The 23,381-nt window shown below is 41.6% G+C and overlaps 1 long non-coding RNA gene across 1 annotated transcript in view; it reads right to left on the bottom strand.

Annotated features, from left to right (window-relative positions):
• Positions 1-23,381, bottom strand: part of LOC122804619 — a 417,173-nt gene that overhangs the window by 354,111 nt on the left and 39,681 nt on the right. Inside the window, exon 2 of the long non-coding RNA XR_006365231.1 lies at positions 17,167-17,237. This is a non-coding gene — a long non-coding RNA (uncharacterized LOC122804619). The remainder of the gene's footprint in view (positions 1-17,166; positions 17,238-23,381) is intronic.

Genomic DNA, 23,381 nt, shown 5'->3' with positions numbered 1-23,381 from the left:
TGTGTGTGTGTGTGTGTGTGTGTGTGTATATATATATATATATATATATATATATATATATATATTTTTTTTTTTTAAACAGCACACAGAAAAAACAGGGAGGAAAGCCCTGTAAATTAAACGGGCTAGAAACCGCTCTCTAAGTTAAACGAGCTGGTTAAAGAGAGAGGGTTACATTTTATATTTCTACATCTATCTCTCTCTCTCTCTATATATATATATATATATATATATATGTGTATATACATATACACACACACACACACACACACACACACACACACACACACACACACACACACACACACACACACACACACACACACACGTATATAAGTAAACTGAACAGCACAGAAAACACACACCAAGAAGGATACAAGAAAATATATAAGGTTTGGCACTATACGAAAAACAAACCTTACAAACTACAGGTTACTCAATAAATGTTTCAACTACCAAACACACTTGACGGCTCTAGAAGCACTGGCCAAGTAAAAAAAAAAAGAGGCGGAGTCACTCTCTAAATTAAATGTGCTGAACTCTATTAAACAACACACAACCAAACACACCTACAATACTACTCTATGAACAATCCTAATAACAGAAATAATAATGTAAAAACCTGAATAACACAGACAGGAATCGGAATGGGGTGGACTGTAGGCCTTAAACAAAAACAATGGCCCCAGAGATCAACAGTAAGCAGGGGACACAGTCTAGACTGTGATCAACTTAGCTAAAGTACTATTAAAGTAAGAGCAAACAAGTTTAAGGAAAAAACAAGCTAAATAGTTATATAGTTGAAGAAAAAAGGATCAAACTTAGCCAGAGCCAGCTGAGGAAATGCCCGATCTGTTTAGTGGTAAATGAGATCTGGGGAATTCCACAGAGCATCATAGGATAGGGAGTAAGCCACGAGCTAGTTAGGAGACCTTGAGCTTTTGAAAGCGGCTGAGTCGGAACTAAGGATCGGTTCCTAACCCATCAGTAAAGAATGAAGACGAGCTAGGACAACATCACATCAACTGTTAAATAATTTACATAGGCCACCTTACTTTGAGAAGTGCACTTGAGCAAGCATTCTATATGTACCAGTCAGCAGAAGGGAACCACCCATCATCGAAGTTATAAAGATTTATGTAAAGCAAGTAATCATTTTACTGTAGAATTATCTTACTTAAACTTTGGATGAAAAAATGCTTGTTAAATCAAACAGAAACATATTGCAATTCAGTCTGTTTCCCAGAGGTATAGTCCCCTGATCTGGTGTCCCTCAGGAAAAAAGCTCTTCTTGGACAACATGAAAGAAAAAAAAAAAGCTTTCTTTTAAATGCAGCAAGCAGTGTATACCACACATGGAGTGCTGCAGTGCACAGCTTTGACAGCAAATGTAATTTAGTATTTATTTTTAAATGCTGCTAAGTATTGAAAAGTGATGAGGTACAGATGAGCATGCACTTTGCATCCAAGGAGGCTACCCGCTTCACTACACCACAGGTATACTACTGTTGCTTCCCAAAGGTAAGAGAATAGCCAGCCATATGTGCTGTCTCATATTATTTATTTTCACATTCTGTACCAAAACAGAAATGCAGAATATGTACAGTACAGCTTCCTGCATATATCTTTAATAAGTACTTCTTATATGACACAGTACTTCACAAGTGAGCAACATATGAAAGAATATCGAACATAAGCATCGATACTAAAATACAGCATACACAAATGCAATGGCATTTACAGTGTTTGTGGGCTATAAAACAATACGCATGAATTTTTATGATTTAAAAGGTCCTTATGCTTTGTTAAATATTGATTTTTCTCTGTTATAGTTGTGTTGGGCAAGCTAGAAAAGCACATCTCATAATGTGCAACAGGTTAACAGGTATGACTTTGTATCAATGGAACACTCCGTGATTTTATTTCAAGGATATAGTTGGTATGGTGTTCAAGAAAAGTTGGCTTTATCTGCAGATGATATTATTTTGTACCTGACAAAACCAGAAAAGGACATCTCAGTGCTGTGGAATATTCTGAGACTGTTCCATTGTTTGGGGGGGGGGGATATAAAATTAATGAAGATAAAACAAAGGCTGTAGCTGCAAACTATGTATCCACACATGAATTGGTTCAGCAATACCCATATGTATTGGGACATGATAAAATGAAGTATTTAGGAGTCTGGATTGAAAAGTATTCTGTTATGGCAGCTAAGGATACGTGGGAAGAGGTTAAAAAAAAATAACACAAAAACTGAGACACTGGAAGCTCTTACGTATGGCTATGGATAGCAAAATGCAAGCATTAAAAATGTTTTTAATCCCTATAGTTTTATATGCAGGCCATGCATATTTTTGTCAACCAGAGGATAAGTGGTGGATAGTAATTAATAAAAAGTTGAAGGATTTTAGCTGGGAGGGGAAGAAGGTAAGAATCAAGTGGGGTAAGTTGATCCTCGCAATAGAACAAGGTTTAGGACTATCTGATTTGAATGGATATTTTAGAGCTACACAATTAAGGCTTTTATGCATTACACAAGCAGAAAGTTACAATTCAAACTGGAAAGGGATAATGATGAAGCAGGGGGTAATTCAAGAAATAAATAAAGAGTAGGATTGTGTATGCATTTCCTTAAGGAGAATAACAATAGTCACACAGAATGTATGGCAACTCTGACACAGTCAATGATGAGGACTGATAGGCTAGTGAGTTCTCATAAGACACAGCAATGGATGACACAGGATGAAATTGAGGAAAATGTGCCACAGGAAGATGCTATAGAACTTTCTATAGAATGCCCGCAGAAATGGAGAACAAAAAATGTGTCCTCAGTTTAGAAGAAAATGAGCTAAGAGCTGTTTGATTTAATAAATATAGATAAACATTTTGAGGTCAATGAAAGAAATAAACTGCAGAAGGTCAATAAAACCCAAAAAGTTAGAAGTTTGATAAAACAAATGAACACAGTAATTAGGACTGTCCATAGAGATCCTTGTGATATAACAGAAGTAAACAGGATATATTACTGTGCAGCTAAATTAATAACAGATAAAATTCTACCGCAAGAACACAGGGTAATGAGGGAAAGGAAAGGGAGAAATTGAATACTATCATGGAAGTATCGAATAGAGAAAACTATAAAGCATTTAAGGCAAGAAGTGCCACTGTTAGAAGAGTATAGAAGAGGGAAGAGATCAACAAAAATACTCGGAAAGATAGATGTGATAAAAGAAGGTGCAATATTACTTTAAAATGGATCAGGATTTATCATGCACTATCACAAATATAAACTAAAAATATCAACACAGGCAGAAAAACTTAGAAGATACACAAATAAATATAAAGGAAAAGTACAAAAAAAGAAGATATGTACTTACCATAACGTTCCATGTGATGTGTTCATCTCGCCTTTGTTCTTACACACGGGTTCGGAGCCGATCATCGGCTCTGAGTCGGCCACATTGCAAAGCTCTGCATCTTATAGAAGCTCGAGACCAGATTATATCCTATATCCTCCCTGCTATTCCTCAGATCTAGTTTGAGAGAAACCAGACCTCTAACCCTCACCTCGGTGCAAGACATACACATTCACATGGATATCCATGAATATCCTCTGACTATAATAAGTAATTCTTATGGGCGGTGAACCATATATCCTAATGAGGACACAGACCAATGAACCCTAGAAGAAGTAAGAAAAATCCTGACAGACTCTAGTCTTACCTGTTCTTCCATAACATGTGAAGGGGGGGGGGATGTAAGAACAAAGGCGAGATGAACACATCACATGGAACGTTATGGTAAGTACATAACTTCTTTATGTGAAAGTGTTCAATCTCGCCATTTGTTCTTACACACGGGTAGCGTCCCTAGCTCCGTCACCCTGGGTGACTCATGGAAGAACGTTCCTGAGCACAGTGGAACCAAAGGATGTCCTGTCCTTGGAGGTCCTGTCAACCTTATAATGAGTGATAAATGTATGAGGTTTAGCCCAGGTAGCTGCTGCACAAATCATGTCCAAAGGTAAGCGAGCTGCATGAGCCAAGGAAGTGGACACGGACCTGGTAGAATGAGCCTTAGGCTTGAAAGGTAATGACTGATTCTTAAGAGTACACAAATGCTATACAATCGGAAAGCCATTTAGATAAGGTACGTTTCGTGACTGCCATACCCTTTTTGTTGTCTGCAAACGAGACAAACAGCTGATATGACTTTCTGTGATCTTTAGTCCTGTCCAGGTAAAATCTTAGTTGCCTATGAACATCCAACTTGTGCAGCATATACTCCAGTTTGTTTTTATGATTCTTGAAAAACGTGGGGAGCTCTATGGATTGGTTGATATTTAGGACAGAACATACCTTGGGGAGGAATGACGGGTTTGTGCGCAAAGAGACTCTATCTGGGTGAAAGATCAAGTATGGTGGCCTGACTGACAACAATTGTAGCTCTGATACTCTTCGAGCTGAAGTGACCGCCACGAGAAATAGTGTCTTCCACGATAAGAACTTTAGTAGGCAGGATGAAGCCGGTTCGAAAGGAGGTAACATCAGTTGTGACAATAACAAGTTCAAATTCCATGGGAAAAAGGGCTCCCGAATGGGTGGACGAAGGTGGAAGGTTCCTTTCATAAAAGCCTTGCAAAGCCTGTGAGACATAATAGAAGAGCCCCCCCCTCACCAATATGAAAGTTAGATATAGCCGCCAACTGTACTCTCAAGGTGGAAGTTGAGGCCCCTTCATGAAAGAGAATTGATAAGAATTCCAGAACTTTGTGTAGTGGAGCTACCAAGGGATCTATGTGTTGGCTAGACGCCCAACATACGAAGCGTTTCCATTTGCTTCTGTAAAGCTTTCTGGTGGAGGCTTTATGAGAGGCAACCAGAATGTGTTGAACTGCAGGAGAAAGAAGATCTGACCTGGCTAGAGAGGGAAGCAGAGCAGCCAAGCTGTCAGTTTTAGGGATTGGAGAGATGGGTGAGGAACTCCCGACGAATGAGTCAATAGATCTGGTACTCGGTCCAGAATCCAAGGTTCCTCCTTTTGATGGGCTCGAAGAATGGGAAACCATATCTGCCAAGGCCAGAATGGCGCTATGAATATTATTATCCTTTCCAGGTTCTTGGCTTTCTGTAGAAATTTGGGAATCAATGGGGTAGGAGGGAATGCATACAGGAGACCCGGGGGCCAATCGTGCACCAGTGCGTCCCTGGGAACATCCCCCGGAGGGGGTCGAAGGGCAAAGTAGCTTCTGCATTTGACATTCAACGAGGATGCAAACAGATCGCAGCAAGGCTGGCCCCATCTGCGGAAGATCCTTTCCGCCACCTGTGGATTGAGGGACCACTCGTGAGTTAACAGGATGGCTCTGCTCAACCTGTCCGCAATGACGTTGGATGACCCCAGGATATGCGTTGTCAGTAGAAAGCGACCCGTGGACTCTGCCCATTGCCAAATTCTCATGGCCTCTCTGCATAATGGGAAAGACTTGGTTCCCCCTTGCTTGTTTATGTACCAGACCACAGACATGTTGTCCGTCTGAACTGCCACTGTTCCCAGAGGTGAGAGAGCTTGGAAGTGTTGCAACGCTTGGAACACCGCCCTCAACTCCAGAACATTTATGTGCAGGTTGTACTCCATGTTGGACCATTCCCCTTGGACTGTTCTTCCCTGAAAAAGTCCCCCCACCCTATCAGAGAAGCGACCGTGGTTATTGTGGCCGTCGGGTTGGGTAGGACAAAAGGACGACCCATTGTGAGGTCCTGACTGTTTACCCACCATGAAAGATCTCATTTGCAAGAGTTTGTTATTAGTATCTCGTGCGATAAGGGTAGCTGCTGGAACGACCATTGCGCGAAAAGCAGCCATTGGAGGACCCTCATGTGCAATCTCCCCATGGGAACTGCAATCAGAGACGCTGCCATTAGTCCCAGAACTTTTAACACTAGCCTGGCTGGGGCTTTCCTGTTCTGAAGAAGAATAACCTGTTCTTTGAAGGCTGACACCCTTAGTGGAGGAAGCTTTAACAGTGTTAACCGTGTATCTAGGTCTGCTCCGATGAATGAGATATGCTGTGAGGGCGATAAGGCAGATTTTTCGAAACTGATTGAAATTCCTAAGTGGGAACAAAGGTCGACTGTGTAGTCTCTGGCTTGAACAAGACGATGTTTTTTTTCCCTAAATTGTTTCATGTCCTACAATGTTTTGAAATGGTACATACCTCTTTAAATGTGTACTATAAATTTGGTACTCACTAGGGGTTGGGTTTTCTGACTTGTTTTCACATTATAGCATTGATAAAGGCTATAACATAGCCGAAACCGGTATGCTGTTTGATTAAGGGTTCGTATATTGTTTTTTATATGAACTAGTCTTATAATAAAGTTGTTGTCTGGTGGAGCGAACCACACGTGCTGGCTCAATTTTTTGGATTCGTTGAACAAGACGATGCCTGGTGGTGGCGGTGAGGAGCCAGTCGTCCAAATACGGAAACACCCGGAATCCTTGTCATCTCAAGTGAGACGCCACTACTGCCATGCATTTGGTGAATACCCTGGGGGCTGAGGTGAGTCCAAAGGGCAGAGCTCGAAATTGAAAATGACTGGCTCCCAGCCGGAAGCGCAGGTGATCTCCGGACGGCCTGGCCATTTTGATGTGGTAGTACACGTCCTTGAGATCTATCGAGCACATCCAATCGTCCTTCTGTAAGAAGGGAAGGATCGACTGTAGCGTGACCATCCGGAACCTTTCCTTCCTTATGAAGGTGTTGAGATTGCTGAGATCCAAAATCGGTCTCCAGTCCCCTGTCTTCTTTGGAACTAAAAAGAACCTTGAGTAAGTTCCGGATCCTCTTTGGTCCGCCGGGACTGGCTGGATGACTCTTTTTTCGAGCAGCTTTGAAATTTCTACAGCTGCTGGACCTTGCAGATGGGGTGGCACATCTGGAAGTCTCTTTTGTTGAGGTGGTGTGGACGTAAAGGGAATTATGTATCCTCTGGTTACTATGCTTTTTACCCAAGAATCCGAAGTAAGATTTAGCCAGGCCTGTGGGTATAAAGCCAAGCGACCCCCGACCGCCTCCAGAGTAGGACAGTCGGGCCTCCATTCAGGAGTGCTGGAAGGGCTTCCCAGAGACTGTATCCCTGTCGCCCTGATTTTACGGACCCCCTCTGCCGCCAGGGCGGCGTTTTCCATTTCTTCCCCCTCCTCTGCCTCTGGAGGGGGCATCACCCTGTGTGGCTTGGAAAGATCCCGGAGTTTTACGGAACCACATTTTTCCACCTCGTTGCCCTTTGGGGTACGGCCTAGATGGAGCAGAAAAACGGACCCCAACAGCAGACAGGGTCTTCCCCTCTTGCTCACACCGAGTTAAAGTCTCCTTTACTTTGGGCCCAAAGAGTGTGGCACCATCAAAGGGGGCGTTGGCAAAGGAAGACTTGAAGGCTTCCGCAAAGGAGCACAGCCACATCCAGGATTGTCTACGAAGAGCAATCGCTGAAGCTGCAGCTCTACTCGATCCTTTGGCCGCATATGAGATGAGCCTCATGGACGAGTTTGCTATTGAAGTAAGGGTGTTGAGTTGTGCTGTCACCTTATCTGAGACAGCAGCATCTGTGTTACCCTGGAGGGTATCTCCCAGTTCCTTAATGAGATCCCTCTGTAGACGTGTAAAATGCGTCAAACAGTTTAGCGAACGCATGGAAAAAGTCGCTGAATTAAAAACGCACTTCCCATACCTGTCCATAGTCCTAGAATCCTTATTAGGAGGATGAACAGAAAAGGAAGACTCAGACATTTCCTTCTTCATGGCCACCACCACCACCACCATAGCGTCAACTGGAACACCTTTAGTGAAATAGGCCTTATCCTGGGGGGCCGTGATAAATTTGATTGGTTTTCGAGGGACCGGTTCCACTGGGTCCAATGTTTCCCACGCCCTTCATGTGATCAAGTCCATCAATTCATCGAAGGGCGGGGTCACCCAGGAGGTAGAAGTTGAGCCCCAAAAGCCTTCAGCAACACCGACTCATCCTCAGTGGGGGCTAGGGACTGCCAATCACTCCTCTGTTTCAAGATCTCCAGGATGTCTGCAAATGACACATCTTCAGAGGGGGATCGTGGGGACCCCTCTGCCTCATCCAAATCGGTGTCAGACGTTAGAGATTCCTGTGGGGAATCAATGTGCCTCCTCTTGCACAATCTCTTCCTCGGAACATCATCAGAGGGGGCTTTTGGTGAGGCCTCCGAGGAACAGGGATCACCCTCTGGGGCTGGCTGAGGCAATGGGGCTCTACGCTTAGGGTAAATCGTGGGAGCAGAAACAGAAAGCGGCCCCTTAGGGGAAGGAGACGACGCCTCCGATGAAGTAGTTGTCTGAGCAGACAATACCTTCCTCATAAGGTCGAAAGCCCCAGAGCCCTGGGCCGAGGACTCCTCTGGTTCCGAAGAACGCGGAAGCATCACCGACACCGGAACCGTGGGCTCCGACCCCGAGGATGGAGCCGAACCAATCTACGCCGAGGCCCCAAGAGGGAGAGTCAGCACCGAAAATTCGGTACGACTCTCGGTCCCGGAACCAAGGAGAGATCGTCAGCTCCACGACTCCCCTACGGAGGAGGAGGAGTCAAAGTCAATGGTGCCGATCGTGGAACGGACGGGTTTGGCACCGCGGCTGCACTAGCATTGGTTCATCCTCTCCCGGCTCCGAAGACTGGACGAGTCTTGAAGGAGGACCTGTTGGAGACATGGGGAGGGCTTCTAGTTTCGACACCAACTGGGACAAAACCGCAATCAGCTTGGAAAGGGCCGTGTTTTCCATTAGTTTCTGCATGACACGATCCACATCAGTATCGGATAATGGTCTGAAAGACCGGGTCGAAGGGGCCGAAGACGGCACCGACCGAAGAATCGACAATGGAGGTAACTCCCCTACGGAGGAGGAGGAGTCAAAGTCAATGGTGCCGATCGTGGAACGGACGGGTTTGGCACCGCGGCTGCACTAGCATTGATTCATCCTCTCCCGGCTCCGAAGACTGGACGAGTCTTGAAGGAGGACCTGTTGGAGACATGGGGAGGGCTTCTAGTTTCGACACCAACTGGGACGAAACCGCAATCAGCTTGGAAAGGGCCGTGTTTTCCATTAGTTTCTGCATGACACGATCCACATCAGTATCGGATAATGGTCTGAAAGACCGGGTCGAAGGGGCCGAAGATGGCACCGACCGAAGAATCGACAGTGGAGGTAGCTCTGACACCGATTCCAAGACCTGGCTTTCGGTGAAAGATAACCGTTCAATGCTCGGCCCCGAGGTCTGTGGAACCGGCGAACGAATCTTTGAAGATGAGCTCGGAGCCAGTGACATGGGCTCCGACCCCTTCAAAGACTTAGAAGCCTGGTCGGACTACTCCAAGGCCTCCTGAAAGTCAGGTTTAAATAAACCCCTGTCAATAAGCTTCCTGCGTCTCTCTGTCATGACCCTCCCACTAAAGGAATGACAGATGGAGAGGGCCAAGGCAGTAGATGCAGGAATCGTGATTGTCAGTGATGGACATTTTCTGTCCACACTGACATCTCTTAAAGCCGGATTTGGCTTTCTCCGACATTGGTACAGTCAAGCTCAACACTGAAAAACAGTGAAAAATAGAAGGAGAGAAAAAATACTAGCCAACAATAACTATATATAATATGCAATACACAACAAGCTATAATAACACTATTAGAATAGGTCAGAAAACTAGTAGGCCGAAGCCCAAGCCTATGTATCTAAAGTATATATATATATATATATATATATATATATATATATATATATATATGATATAAATCAAGAAAAACACACACACACACACACACACTCTCTATACTATCTATCTAAGGCTAAGATAAAATATTGTTAAAGATTTTCAAAGATAAACTAAATTGTTCACTGGCCCGAGCTCTCCTCGACTGATCTGTTGCAGCGGCAAACTAGATCTGAGGAATAGCAGGGAGGATTATGGGATATAATCTGGTCTCGAGCTTCTCTAAGATGCAGAGCTTTGCAATGCGGCCGACTCGGAGCCGATGATCGGCTCCAAACCCGTGTGTAAGAACAAACGGCGAGATTGAACACTTTCACATTAAGACCCCAAAAAATTTTATATAGAATTGGGAAACAAGGTAAAAGGAATTGAAAGACTACCAAAAAAAGAAACAGATACATTTCAAAGAACCATTTATGAAGATCCCGTGGAACATAACAAAGATGCTAAATGGATAGAAGAAGTCAAAGAAAGAATAAGAAGTCCAAATATACATGATATGAACTGGGATGAAGTAACAGCTACAGAGATTGAAACAAAGTTAAGGAAAGCTTCTAATTGAAAATCCCCAGGCCCAGATGCAGCATCTAACTTCTGGTTAAATATATTAACATCTTTGCATGAAGATTTAGCTATGAGAAAAAAATAGTTATATGCACACCCCGAATGGACACCAACCTGATTAACAACAGGAAAAACAATGCTCCTGCTTAAGAATGAACCTGCATGCTACCCTAAAAATTATAGACCAATAACTTGCCTTCCAACGACATAGAAATTATACACTGGAATTGATGCCGACAGAGTTTATAATCATTTAGAAGAAAACTCAATTATGGCAATAGAACAAAAGGGCAGTAAAAGAAAGTCATATGGAACAAAGGATCATTTGTTGATAAAGTCTTAGTGGAGAACTGTAAAAAGGAGAATAATCTAATTATGGCATGGACTGACTACAAAAATGCATTTGACAGTATTCCACATTCATGGATAAAAGAGTGCTTAAAAATGTATAAGATACACCCTGCACTGATAAACTACATTAGAGCAACCACAAAACTGTGGCAAACCACTTTGCAGTTAAGCCATGATAAAGGACAAATTATTCCTGGGATAAAAATCCAAAGGGGGGTATTCCAGGGTGACTCTCTGTCACTGTTGCTCTTTTGCCTTGCCCTTAACCCATTAAGCTGTCTGCTTAATAGATTAGGTCATGGCTATAATTTAGCTCCCAGAAAACAACAGAGTGTAAAAACTTCTTATGTTCTCTTTGTCAATGATTTAAAAATGTATAGCTCATCAGATGAGGAACTGAAAGCACAACTGCAAGTAGTCAAAACTTTTTCAGATGATATAAGAATGTCATTTTGTCTTGATAAATGTGCAAAAGCAAACTTTAAAGCAGGAAAGCTGCAGCACTAAGAAAACATCAGTTTGGGACAAGAATGGGATATAAAAGAACTTGAACAAGAGGGAGTTTATAAATATTTGGGAATTGATGAAGGATCAACAATAAGACATGAACAAATATGAATAAAACTTAGGATTATTTCAGAAGGCTTAAATTGATCCTGAAAACAGCACTAACATCTAGGAACAAAATTCAAGCTATAAACCAATTTGCTCTTCCTGTCCTAACTTGCCATTTTGGAGTGATTGACTGGCCCCAAAAGTTGTTGGATAGATTAGACAGGAAAACAAGAAGGATGCTTCATGCTCATCAAATGATTTATAAAAATCAGTACATACCAAGACTATATATTCCCCATTCCGAAGGAGGTATGGGCCTCCTTAAAATTGATTACATGTATACATCTGCAATCATGGGACTGCAAACATACCTGCTGACCTCACAAAACCCAAACATAGTGAAAGTTTTGAAACATGAGGAGAATAGATCTAAGATGACTTCCCTTCTTAGTCTAGCAGAAGCATATCAGCATCAAGCAGGAATGGAAATCAAACCAGAAGTAGATAAAAATCAGACAGCAACTGAATGTGCCAAAAAACAAAAGAAAGAATATAAGGTGAAGGATCAGATGAGAAGGCAAGAAATAACGTTGATCAGGGTCGAATGCAGGAATGATTAAGCAGAGTTGAATTCAAACCAAAAGATAAAAGGTTATTTTTGGCAGCCCAAGATAGTGGGCTACGTACATGTCAGTGGTCCACTGAACAAGTGGGAGAAACAGACAAATGTAAGTTTTGTAAAACAGAATTGGAAGCATTTGCATACCTTGTTGCTGGTTGTGATATACTAATGGCAGAAGGACTGTATACTGAAAGACATAATAATGTGGCAAAACTGTTGCACTGGGGTTTGTGCAAACATTATGATACTGAAGCAGCTGAAAAACACTGGAAACATGAGCCACAAAGCATCATAGAAAATGATGAAGTCTATATCACATGGGATCACCCATTACCAACAGTTCAAAAGACAGATGCGAGAAAACAGGATACAGTGGTCCATGAAAAGAAGACAAAAATAGCACTGATCATTGAAATCGTTACACCCAGTGACTACAGTGTCTTGTGTACAGAGTCACAAAGTCATAAAATAACAGGATTTGCAGGCAGGAATGAGAGTCATGTGGAGGAAAGATACCCAGACAGTTCCAATAGTAGTAGGAGCAATTGGGTCTTATACGCACCTATAAACCTATAAAAAAGCACCTACAATCCTATTTAGATATGTTACCAATACATGTAACTCCATATGAATTGCAGGAGGAGTCATTACTGGGCACATTGCGGGTGCTGCGAAGAGCACTTCTGGTTAACATCAAAGGTTGAAACAATACTAATTTCATGAACTTTAATCATACTTTGACATAGTAATGTGGTCTATTCCTGTCATGGTATTAGAAACCCAAAAGATTTGGAGAAATGAAAAAAGGGGGAAACAACATTATATTCATAAAGTAGCAGAAAGCATACTAAGAGCTAAGCCAACATGGGAATGGAGAAAGATTCTGCTAATAGGGATGACCGCAATTAGGGGAACAAAAAATAGACAATAGGGGGCTAGAATTTACTGGAGGAAGCTGGCAAAGGAACCAATGTACTGGGACCAAATAATTAGAGAGGGAAATGTAAAAGAATGGGAAGAGGCCAAGAAGACATTTAGACTGCAGGCTGGAGATTGCCTTCCCTATCAGGGATTGATATCAAAGTATAGACAAAGAGAAAGGGATAGTGGAATCCTAAATAAAAGACCTGCACTGGCTGAGTTTTTAATTGAATCAAGAACAGAAGCTGCTGTTAAAAACTGGATAATTAGTAGGACATATAAAATATTGCAAGATAACTACAGGAATCAACCAGAAGCAATCTGCAAAGCAATAATGGGAGGATATATGTATGTCACCCAACTATGCAACAAAATCTAGAAGATTTAGGACTTTTGCCTGGAAGTGTTTGCATAGATACTTTTACACCACAAGCATACTCTGAAAAAAATTTCCTCTGGTAGATGGCAATTATTGTAGGTGTAATGGGGGAAGAAAGAGGCCCTAGGAGCATATGTTTTCAGAGTGTAATTTGTTGGCAGACTTAAAAATTCCCTGCAGAGTGCTCAGTCACAAATACTGGGCAAGCAAATGAGTGTAACTAAGGAAATATTTTTTTTTGAGCTGGCATATAAGATGTGAATTGTCTAAACATAGTAAGGCCTTGTTAAGTTTTATTCTGGTGGCTGCCAAAAAAGCAATTACTAGAAAATGGAAATCAAAGTCTAAGCAAACTAAACCTGAATTAGTGAATTCTTTAACAGAGATAAAAGTACAGGAAGTGAGATCTTTAGAAAAGGGTAGAAATAAATTACATTGAAAAAATGGAAATTGTGGAAACAATATATGCAGAAAAATGTAGCTTGCTACAGATCCCCCACCATACCCCAAGATTTTCACTACACCTTTCTAAACATACTGGAAAATATTAAGATAGAACCAAACACCCTAATACTGGGTGATTTTAACCACCCTGCCATTAACTGGGAAAACTACTCATGTACCAACACCTTTGCCCAACGGTTCTTGGAATTCATAAATTCCAACGCCCTGGATCAACTAATCCAAAGTCCCACCAAAGTTTCTAATATCCTAGACCTGGTCATTACCAACATGGGAAATCGATGCTCCACACCTATGGTCACCCCCTTGTTAGTCAGGTATGACCATAAGATAATCACCCTTAACATCCACATCCCACCTCCACCCCCCAGTAAGGAAACCTCCATAAAAAACTTCTATAAAGCCAACTCCATGCTACTCAAGTCAGAAGTGACAAACTTCATGACACCCATGCAGACGGGAACTGAAAGTTCAACTACTGAATCCTATACTAAGGCACTGTACGAGCACATCCACTCATGCATGAATCGTGCCATCCCAAATAGAACCAAGATGCTCTCATCCAAAAAAAAAGGAAGCCAATCTGGTGGTCCCCTGCCATAAACAAACTTTACAACAAAAGGAAGAAACTGTTGCAGAAAAGAGGAAAATCCCAGGATGCAAAAAACTCCCTTACCAGCCTCAGTAAGAAACTGAGATCCCTCATAAAATCCTCCAAAGCTAGTTATGAAAATAAAATTGCCAAAGATTCCAAAGACAACCACAAGGCATTCTATAACTATGTCAAGAAGCTAAATGGCAATGCTCAGATCTGCTCTGAGCTAAAACAGAATGGCATTAAATATACTGATCCCAAGGATATTGCCAATATCCTGGCAGATTGATTCAGTGCCAACTTCACCCTCCTCTCACCCCCTAAATGGCCCATCTCAATACCGGAAGATTGCCAAATTCCTGTAATAACGGCCACACAGGCAAAAATGCACTCTCCAAAGCTAAGAATACAGCATCCATGGGACTAGATGACATCCCGGGCTGTGTACTACATGAACTACAATATGAACTGGCACCTCACCTAAGTGTCATGTTTAATCATAGCCTCACCTCAGGTTTTGTGCCCACTGAGTGGCACAGAGCTACAGTTAACCCACTCCACAAGGGGGGATCCACCTTGGATCCCGGAAACTACCATCCCATCAGTCTGACAAGCCTTATCTGCAAGGCCAGGGAACGTATTATCATGGAACTTATAAACAAAGACATTAGCAACCTTCAAACACTGGACCCCACCCAGTTTGGGTTTGTGAAGGGCCGATCTTGTCTCCTGAACCTGACTGACTTCTTCAAATCAGTCTCCAGAGCCATGGACAAGGGTAAGGTGGTCCACACAGTCTATCTAGACCTTGCCAAGGCCTTTGACACCATCCCCCACTCTGGAATCATAGATAAATTTACTAAGCTGAGCATTAATCCCTGCGTCACCCAATGGGTTGCTAACTGACTTACTGACAGAACCCACATTGTAAAAGTAGCCGACTCCAAATCCAGCTCCAGACAAGTGACAAGTGGGGTACCTCAGGGTTCAGTCCTGGGATCACTCTTGTTTGGCATCTACTTCTCTGAAGTACAGGCCAACACTAAGGGACTCTGGCTAACAAAGTTCGCAGATGACTGCAAACTGGGAGCCATTATTGACTCCCCGAATGATGTGGATACTCTGCAAAAGGGCCTTACAGAAACAGATGCTTGGTGCCAGAGCCATGGGCTCAAGCTCAATGCCAAGAAATGTATACTTATCCCCTTTGAGAAAAAACATGTATCCGTGAATTACCATATAGGTGGCAGTAACACTGAAAGTGTGATAAGAGACTTAGGGACACAGGTGGACAGTGGTCTCACATTCGATAATCACATCGCCACAACAGTCAGGAAATCCTTCTATGTGGCACACCTCATCACTAAGGGCTTTTCATCCAGAAAAAAGGAGGTCATTGTCCCACTGTACTCATCCCTCATTAGACCCATTATAGAATACAACACCCTGTTTCGTACGTACCTCTCAAGACATCTGCAACAACTGGAAAGGCTGCAGAAATACCTCACTAAAAGAATCACAGGCCTAAAGCAGATGCCCTACGCTGACCGCCTTAAAAAACTCCAGCTATACTCTGTCGCATATAGTCTACTCAGAGGCGATCTCTGTTTAAAATACAAGGCCATGTCAAACCCAGAACTGCTGGACATGCTACACTTAAAAAAATCCCAATCCCTCAGAGCCACACACTCCAGGGATCTAAACCTTGTCATCACAATAAACAAAACATGCTGGAGGGATAGGTTCCTGACCCAGAGACTCCCCAGACTCTGGAATAGATTACCCATACATGCCTATTTGGCTCTCTTTAAAAGGAACCTTAATGATTGGATGGGAGAAAGGCAATTCACCCCAGGCATCACGTCAGTCGCCCTGCTATACAGGGGTCCAGAGAAGTAAATAGTGTGGGAAGAAATAGCCAGGGAATTGTTATGGCTAGGCTTGTATAGGCCCTAGGGCTGATAGCCTAGTACCAACCTATGAACCTATGTTTTGGAGGAAGAATGAGGTTTAACAGCAGGCAGGAATTGAACAATTTGTGTAATGTTGCTTTGATTGAATGGTATAGAACAATATAGGTAATGCATATTTTTTGTAAATGTGAACTTGTTAATATGACTTGATTACTTTTATATAAATGAAAGTTTGCCTGTGTCACAAGTGATAATTCAATAAAGATGTTTAAAGAAAAGGTATCTGATGTCATAGTGAAATTTACATATTGTTAGTTTTACAATTTCCATGTTCACCTAGTCATTAATGACCAACACTAATTAAAACAGAAGTTTAAAACAAATCATTACTTTGCATTTCTTGATAAGGGTGCCGCTACTTCTTTAAACTTCAGGGTTATGGAACAGAGTGTTTTACTGCAGGGGTTATTTACAGTCTAAAGGCCTACACATATAAAGGTGAGTTATGCTAGCACTGCACAGTATATTGACACTCTTGCTTGGTGAACTAACACTCGTTGGGTTGCCATGTGCTGCTTCTGAATGAATGGCACTGTGTATGCCCTAGCATGCATTCAAAAAGTATATTTCTCCTATTTACTGTCTGGTATTGTTTGCCTTCCTGTAACATCTTTACTATTATAACGTGGCTTGACTATGTGGTATGTATAAAAACAGAGCCTCTCACCAGCGATCAAACATCAGTGCTTTCAGAGCTGTGTTACTGCAGTCTTTATAGTCATTTTCTAAATACATCATGCGTGCTTGTCCTCTGTTAATACAAGGCACACGTGGCCAGACACATCCTTCCACATCCTTCATTAAATTTCTTTTGGTATGCCGGCTGTTGTTATACATTACACACACAGACACACCCAGACTGCAAAGGACGCACATGACTTTTCACCTATAACAGAAGTCAAACAAGATTACAATGCTATTAACCTTAGAATGTAAAGGAACTTACCACCAAGTAACAGTAACGAACCTTTCCCACTGCCTGAAACTGAAGTGCTACTTCCTGATGCAGAACTTTTTCTAAACAGAAAGAAAAGTAACAAAATATGAATTGCAAAACTAATGACAGAACAACACATACTGCCCTGAAATCTAAGAATGCACAATCTGTTTATCTTTTTTTTCGTGTAGTATACGTAAATGTATAAATATATACTTAAACTAGGGAATAAAATAAACAATAAAACACTGTAGCTATAGTTTCAGTTTATCTACTTGCACAAGCTGCAATCTTACTAATTCACTGGCAGTGGTAAGCATTTTTCCTGTGAGTGTAAATGGAGGCAGTTTTTTTCTACAGTATCTGACTGGTTACTAAGACAGGCAATGTTATCACAATAAAAAAAAAACATTATCAATCAAATGTTGGCAGAAAGTATCAGAAGCAAGGTATCAATCAAGGAATGTTTGCTTTTAGTATGAAAATTTATCCAGGACTTTCTTTGATGGTGGATTTCACTTAACTTGCTTTAGTAAAGTATACAAGAGACACTTCCTCAATTCCATGTTTTGTTTGTTATAAAATGTGCCTTTAGATATCTCAAAGACATGCTGTAGGTGGACTGGACACTCTAAATTAGACCTAGGTGTGAGTGTGTGCGTGTGTGTGCACCTTTTGTGGAAGGCTGGGCGCTGGGCTGGCAACTCAACACCGTTAAACTCCACTGCCAATTATGAGCAGACAGGTGATCCTCTGTGGTGACCCCTAACCGGGAAAAGCCGAAAGATGAAGAAGATATCCCTACCTCACACACACACACACACACACACACACACACACACACACACACACACACACACACACACACACACACACACACAGACACACACAAAGACAGACAAACAGACAGACAGACACACACACAAACTGATTCTTATTCACCAATACTGCTGCATTTGGCAAGTCACAAATTACAAAGTACGCAAGAAAAAGGCTGCCATAAACTGAATAACCATAAGATAAACATTGGGATTCAGAAAAATGCTTGCAATCCCACTGAGGCTACAGCTGGTATGGCTTGCAGCACAATCTGGCCTGAAGCCAATTATCAGTTAACTAGGTGAAATTTTCTGACTAAGATACCTAATTAGAAAATCTACCTGTGGGAATGGCAGGCCTAGTGGAAAGTACAGTTGTGTAAGTAAACTTACCCTAACAGTAGACATTCAAATGATGAATGCTGCAGTACTTTAAGCGACATGGGTTATATCCTGCATAGGAAATAACAGCTGGCTAACTTACAAAGCTTCTGGGGACCTTCCATAGGCCCAAACCATTAGCCAGCTTTAGCTGAGTTGACTTCAGAGCTTTCAAGCCAACAGAAAGAGGGAGGCTGAACCCTAGAAGGTCATTGCTAGAAAGAAAAACAAAAAAATGTCCACACCCTGGCATAAAAGCACACCAAATAACAAGCGGGATGGGGAGAGAATGCCTATTGTAGCAGTGAACATTCCCACATCTGCTATATGATAAATTTACTTACACAACTGCACTATATTCACCATATTGATCATTCCTGCAGCAGTCTAAGCTATATAGGTAGATTACTGAAAAAATTACCACACAAAAAAGTAATATAAAATTTAATGAATGTAACATTCAGTAAGTGTTTTTTTCTTTAACAAGACTTTTTCAGACTAAATGTTACCTTCATTAAATTTTATGGTAATTTTTTCAGTATTATTTTTTTTTTTTTTTTTTCGACCTCAGTGTTTCATTTTATCTAAAGATATATGGGTAGATTACCATAGCTTAGAACAACTGGGAAGTCAAACAGGATGGGTCCAGGATGCCCTGAAGAATGGTCCTAGTGAAGCCTGACCTATGCCTAGAGAAGGAATCTAGCTTGTAGTCCTTTGTAAAGGTATGTACAGAGGACCAAGTTGCTGCTTCTATAATGCTTCTACAGTCCGACCCTTTCCAAAAGCCAAAGATGAAGCCAAGACTCAAGTAGAGTGTGCCTTGACCCTTCCTGAAATAGTTTTGTTATGGTAGGAATAACAAAAGGTAATAGCCTGACACAACCACTTGAAGGCTGTCCCTTCTTACTTTCACAAGAAATGAGCAACTGATCAGAATTTCTGAAATATTTTGTTCTGCCAAGATAGTACCTGCGTTGTCTGTAGGCATCCAAGGCATAAATTATCCTTTCCCCTCATTTTTATGATCAGGAAAGTATACAAGGAGATGGATAGTTTGGCTTAAAATATACTTGGATACCAGTTAAGGCATAAAAGGATTAGTTCTCAAAGAAACCATGTATCTGTGAAAAATGAGATAAGGTCAACCCAGCATAATAGCTTGTACCTCAGATATAATTCTTGCAAAGGTCAGAGCAATCAATAAAACTGTTTCTCATGCTAAGAACCTTAAGTCAGACAGATGAGCTGGTTCAAATGCAGCAAGTGTTGGTTTCTCTAACACTAAATAAAGATTCTAAGAATAAGACACCGGTTTTCTTGGTGGTTCTGTTATGTAAAATCCCTTGAAAAACATTTTGACATGTGAACGCCTTGAAAGAGGGAGCTACATGGGCAGACATGCTGAAATGTCTGAAAAATGAACCTTGATAGAAGAGTAAGCTAGACCACAAGAAAGCAACTCACACAAATATTGTAAAACCAAAGAAACACTAACCTCGAATGGATGCTGGTTACATTGTTGGCAACCAACTATAAAACCTTCTTTTCATTTGCTTATATTTGATTTTCTAGTAGCAGGCTTTCTTGCCTCCATTGCTGCATGTCCTCAGTAAAAAAAGGTACCTAAAAGGTATTAAGACCCGCACATGCAGGCAGTCATTTGAATTTGTTTGGGATCCAGATGCATCAAACACCACTGTTTTTGTGTGAGTAAATCTAGTCTGTGGAGAAGCTTGTGGTAATTGCCCCTGGCCATTTCCAAAAGAAGGGAGAACCACACATGGCTTGGCCAGAAGGGAGTTGTGATGATATGAGGTATGCTATCTGTGCCAGGGAGAGTAGAGCAGTGCATGTGTAAAATATGCCAGCATAGCTAGCTGGAGTTTTGTAAAGAATTTTATGTCACTTGACCATCACACTGATTTGTACGGATGCTTGTGTTAAAAGTGTATTTGTAAAGTTGGTTCTGTTTTATCAACAGTGGAATCTGCTGGACATAAAAGAGATATACATGTATGACAGACAATATTATTATAACTGATTAAAAGTATATGTTTTAACAGAGAATTCTGGAAGGGAACAGGATAATGTCAGACCAGCTAATTTTGAAAATATAGGCTGAAAATTAAATGGGCTGATTTAGGCCATAAAGATTTTATTTTACAGGTCTGACTGCAGCCAGAGACAAAAAATGTCTGGGAAAATCTGGACTAAGAATCTTACTGTTTTGCTCTTAGGAGTGAACTAACTGCTATCCAGGAAGGGTAGGTGTTTCTGAAATTGTTTTATAGCTTTCAGATGCTGCAACAGATCTTAGCAAAGCTCTGGGTGTGTATTGTACCAGAGTCAGGTGACCAGATGTAATGTCATTCTATAACCAGCACGGAAATGATTTTTTAGATATTAGTGAGAGATATGATGGAACTCTTGCAGCAGCACTTTGTTTTTCAGAACCCAACAGGAAAACTCTCTCATAGATATCTCACACAACCTCATACCTCATCCTGTCTTGCTGAAGTAAGCAACTAAACACTCATCATCTTGCCTTTCTGTAGTAAGTAACTTCATTAGGGAATAGTAATTCTTTAGTCAGGCAGGAACATATAGTGAGATTAATTAAGTATTGTTTTTCTGCATCTGTGCGAATCTATCCAACTGTGTTATTTTTTATATCTCCTGCGTTGAAACTCTGGTGTTTATTGTAACTAGATATTCATTATTCTCATATCTTGTGTTTTATGATTTATTACTAAATATTTCTATATCTTTCACTGTGGATGGTCTTTTAGAGAATATTGTTAATATCATAAGAGTACTTATGCTTATTTTAGTGACAATGTGGCCACTCCAGAAAGCCTTGCTGCATTGGTCAAACTCTACCATTTGTATTAGTATTAATTTTACTAAATATAATTGAGTACGCTTGTAACAGCCTTACAGTAGCTGGTGGCAGCGTAATTACCTTATAGTCTGGGCAGAGGGGGCACAGCTGGTAAATCTGTGCCAGCCCTTCATGTGTGTGTGTGTGTGTGTGTGTGTGTGTGTGTGTGTGTGTGTGTGTGTCAAAATCAAATATCCGTGTGCGTGTCAGCTACTTAACAGAGACACAGAGCTCCAAAGTGGTCAGTGTGGAGTCTTGTTTGGGGCCTGGAGAGAGAGAGAGTCCATCCCCAGTTCTGGAGTGTGCTCCCTGTGTGCTCTTAAGGAAAACTGTGCTTGGTGCATCTGAAAATACTGTCTGTATCAATTTTTGCTCCTAGTGGCCGTCCCTCACCAGTCTCAGTGGTGAAGATTGAGGCTCCTTGATTACTGGCTCAAGAGTCACCACAATTATCTTGAGGGATTTCTTCAGAATCTTTAGAAGTATCCTGGATAACAGTGGAAATGGCAAAAAACATATAGGAACATTCCTGTCCAAGAAAAAGAAACGAAAAGGCAGTTGTCTATTCACAGAGATACCTTAATAAAGTGATACATGACCTACACAACATGTCCTACATGGACCAACTCCAAGCCCCGTTACTATACTCTATCCTACAGACTGCTAAGAAGTCACCTCTCCCTGGCATATAAAGCATCCTCCAACCCATTACTGATGGATTTACTGCACATCAGCAAGTCAAATGTCATCAGAAATAGTTGGTATAGGGATCTAAACATCTTCTGCAACATCAACAAAATGTTTTGGAGGGACACGTACATCAAGCAGAGGATATGGCTGCTGTGGAACAGACTCCCTAGCAACATAAAACAAAGTTCATCCATGTCCATATTCAAGTGCAACTCAGATCTATGGATGGGTAACAGAAAGTTTACCACAGGACTGTCTCCTGTACTACTAATGGACAGAGGTAGCTCCTAAATGCTTTACCGCCTGCCTGGATCCCCTCAAATTATCTATGGCATGATACCATTTGTTCTCATTAGGGGTGATATATGACTACTGACCATGAGATGGGTAAGGCCAATCTATAACCATATAGGATAGGCTATTTTGAGTACAAAAAGGGAAACTGACAAGGCATTAAGTGGCTCACAAGGGCAACTAGCCTACTACTTACCTATGAACCTATGAACCCAGCCTTCTTGCATGGAGTCCTGCGGCAGAATTCTGCCAGCTGATTATTCAGAGAGGAGGAAAAGAGGTCTCTAGGAGATCTCCCCACAGATGGATCAAATCTTGGAAGACTCCCAATCTAGTTTTCATTCGTGAGGGTCTGCCTTTGCCTTACTCACTTTGCCATACAATTTTGCTCTTACGTAATGTAAGATGCCTACAGAGTACTGATTGTGATGTAAAGCTATATCCCTTGCTAACATGGCTAGTTGACAAAATGAGTAAGATATGGTTCCTCCTTGCTTTTTATGTAACACATCACTGTAGTATTGGTTGTAACAACTTGAAATGATACTAAGGACCAGAGGTGATTCAGACAGTTCAGTGCCTTGATAACGGCAAGCATCTTTCATATTTATGTATTTGTGTCTGTCTTTGTTGTCCCAAATACTCTGCACTTTTTTACCCCTTGATTCTTCTCCTTAAACAATCTCCAAGGTGCCAGTGGTGAATTACTTTTTTGGAGAAGGACAGGAGAAGGAGAGGCCTGGATCCAGGGATATTTTAGGTCTCTACCAAGTGATTTCTCTTCTCACAAATCCAAGAACTGGAATGTGAAAGATAATGGATGTTGGTGTTGAGACCACACAGACTTCAGATACCACTGTATGCTTCTCATGTGGAGTCTTGCCAATTGTATCAAGAGAATCATAAATGCCCTGAGACCCAGAATCATGAGGTATTCCCTCTCGGTGACCAATGTCTGAGTGGAAAATCCCTGAACTAGATCTGGGTGTAGGATTCCCAATCTACAGAGAGGTAGTTAAGATCCCTCATGAAGATTATATTGGGTTGAACAGTGAGGGACTCTAGTACATTGACAGCAGTAGTATGGGTTTTCTGGGACATGGGGGGACGGGACCTGTAGGTTGCAAGTATATGGTGCGAGAACCTGTTTATGGTGA

Source organism: Protopterus annectens, chromosome 6.part0 (genome assembly GCF_019279795.1).
Source record: "Protopterus annectens isolate FY-2018-M chromosome 6.part0, PAN1.0, whole genome shotgun sequence".
Classification (NCBI taxonomy): Eukaryota; Metazoa; Chordata; order Ceratodontiformes; family Protopteridae; genus Protopterus; species Protopterus annectens.
Note: the sequence above shows the minus strand (reverse complement) of the source record. Positions and strands in the feature narration are given on the sequence as shown.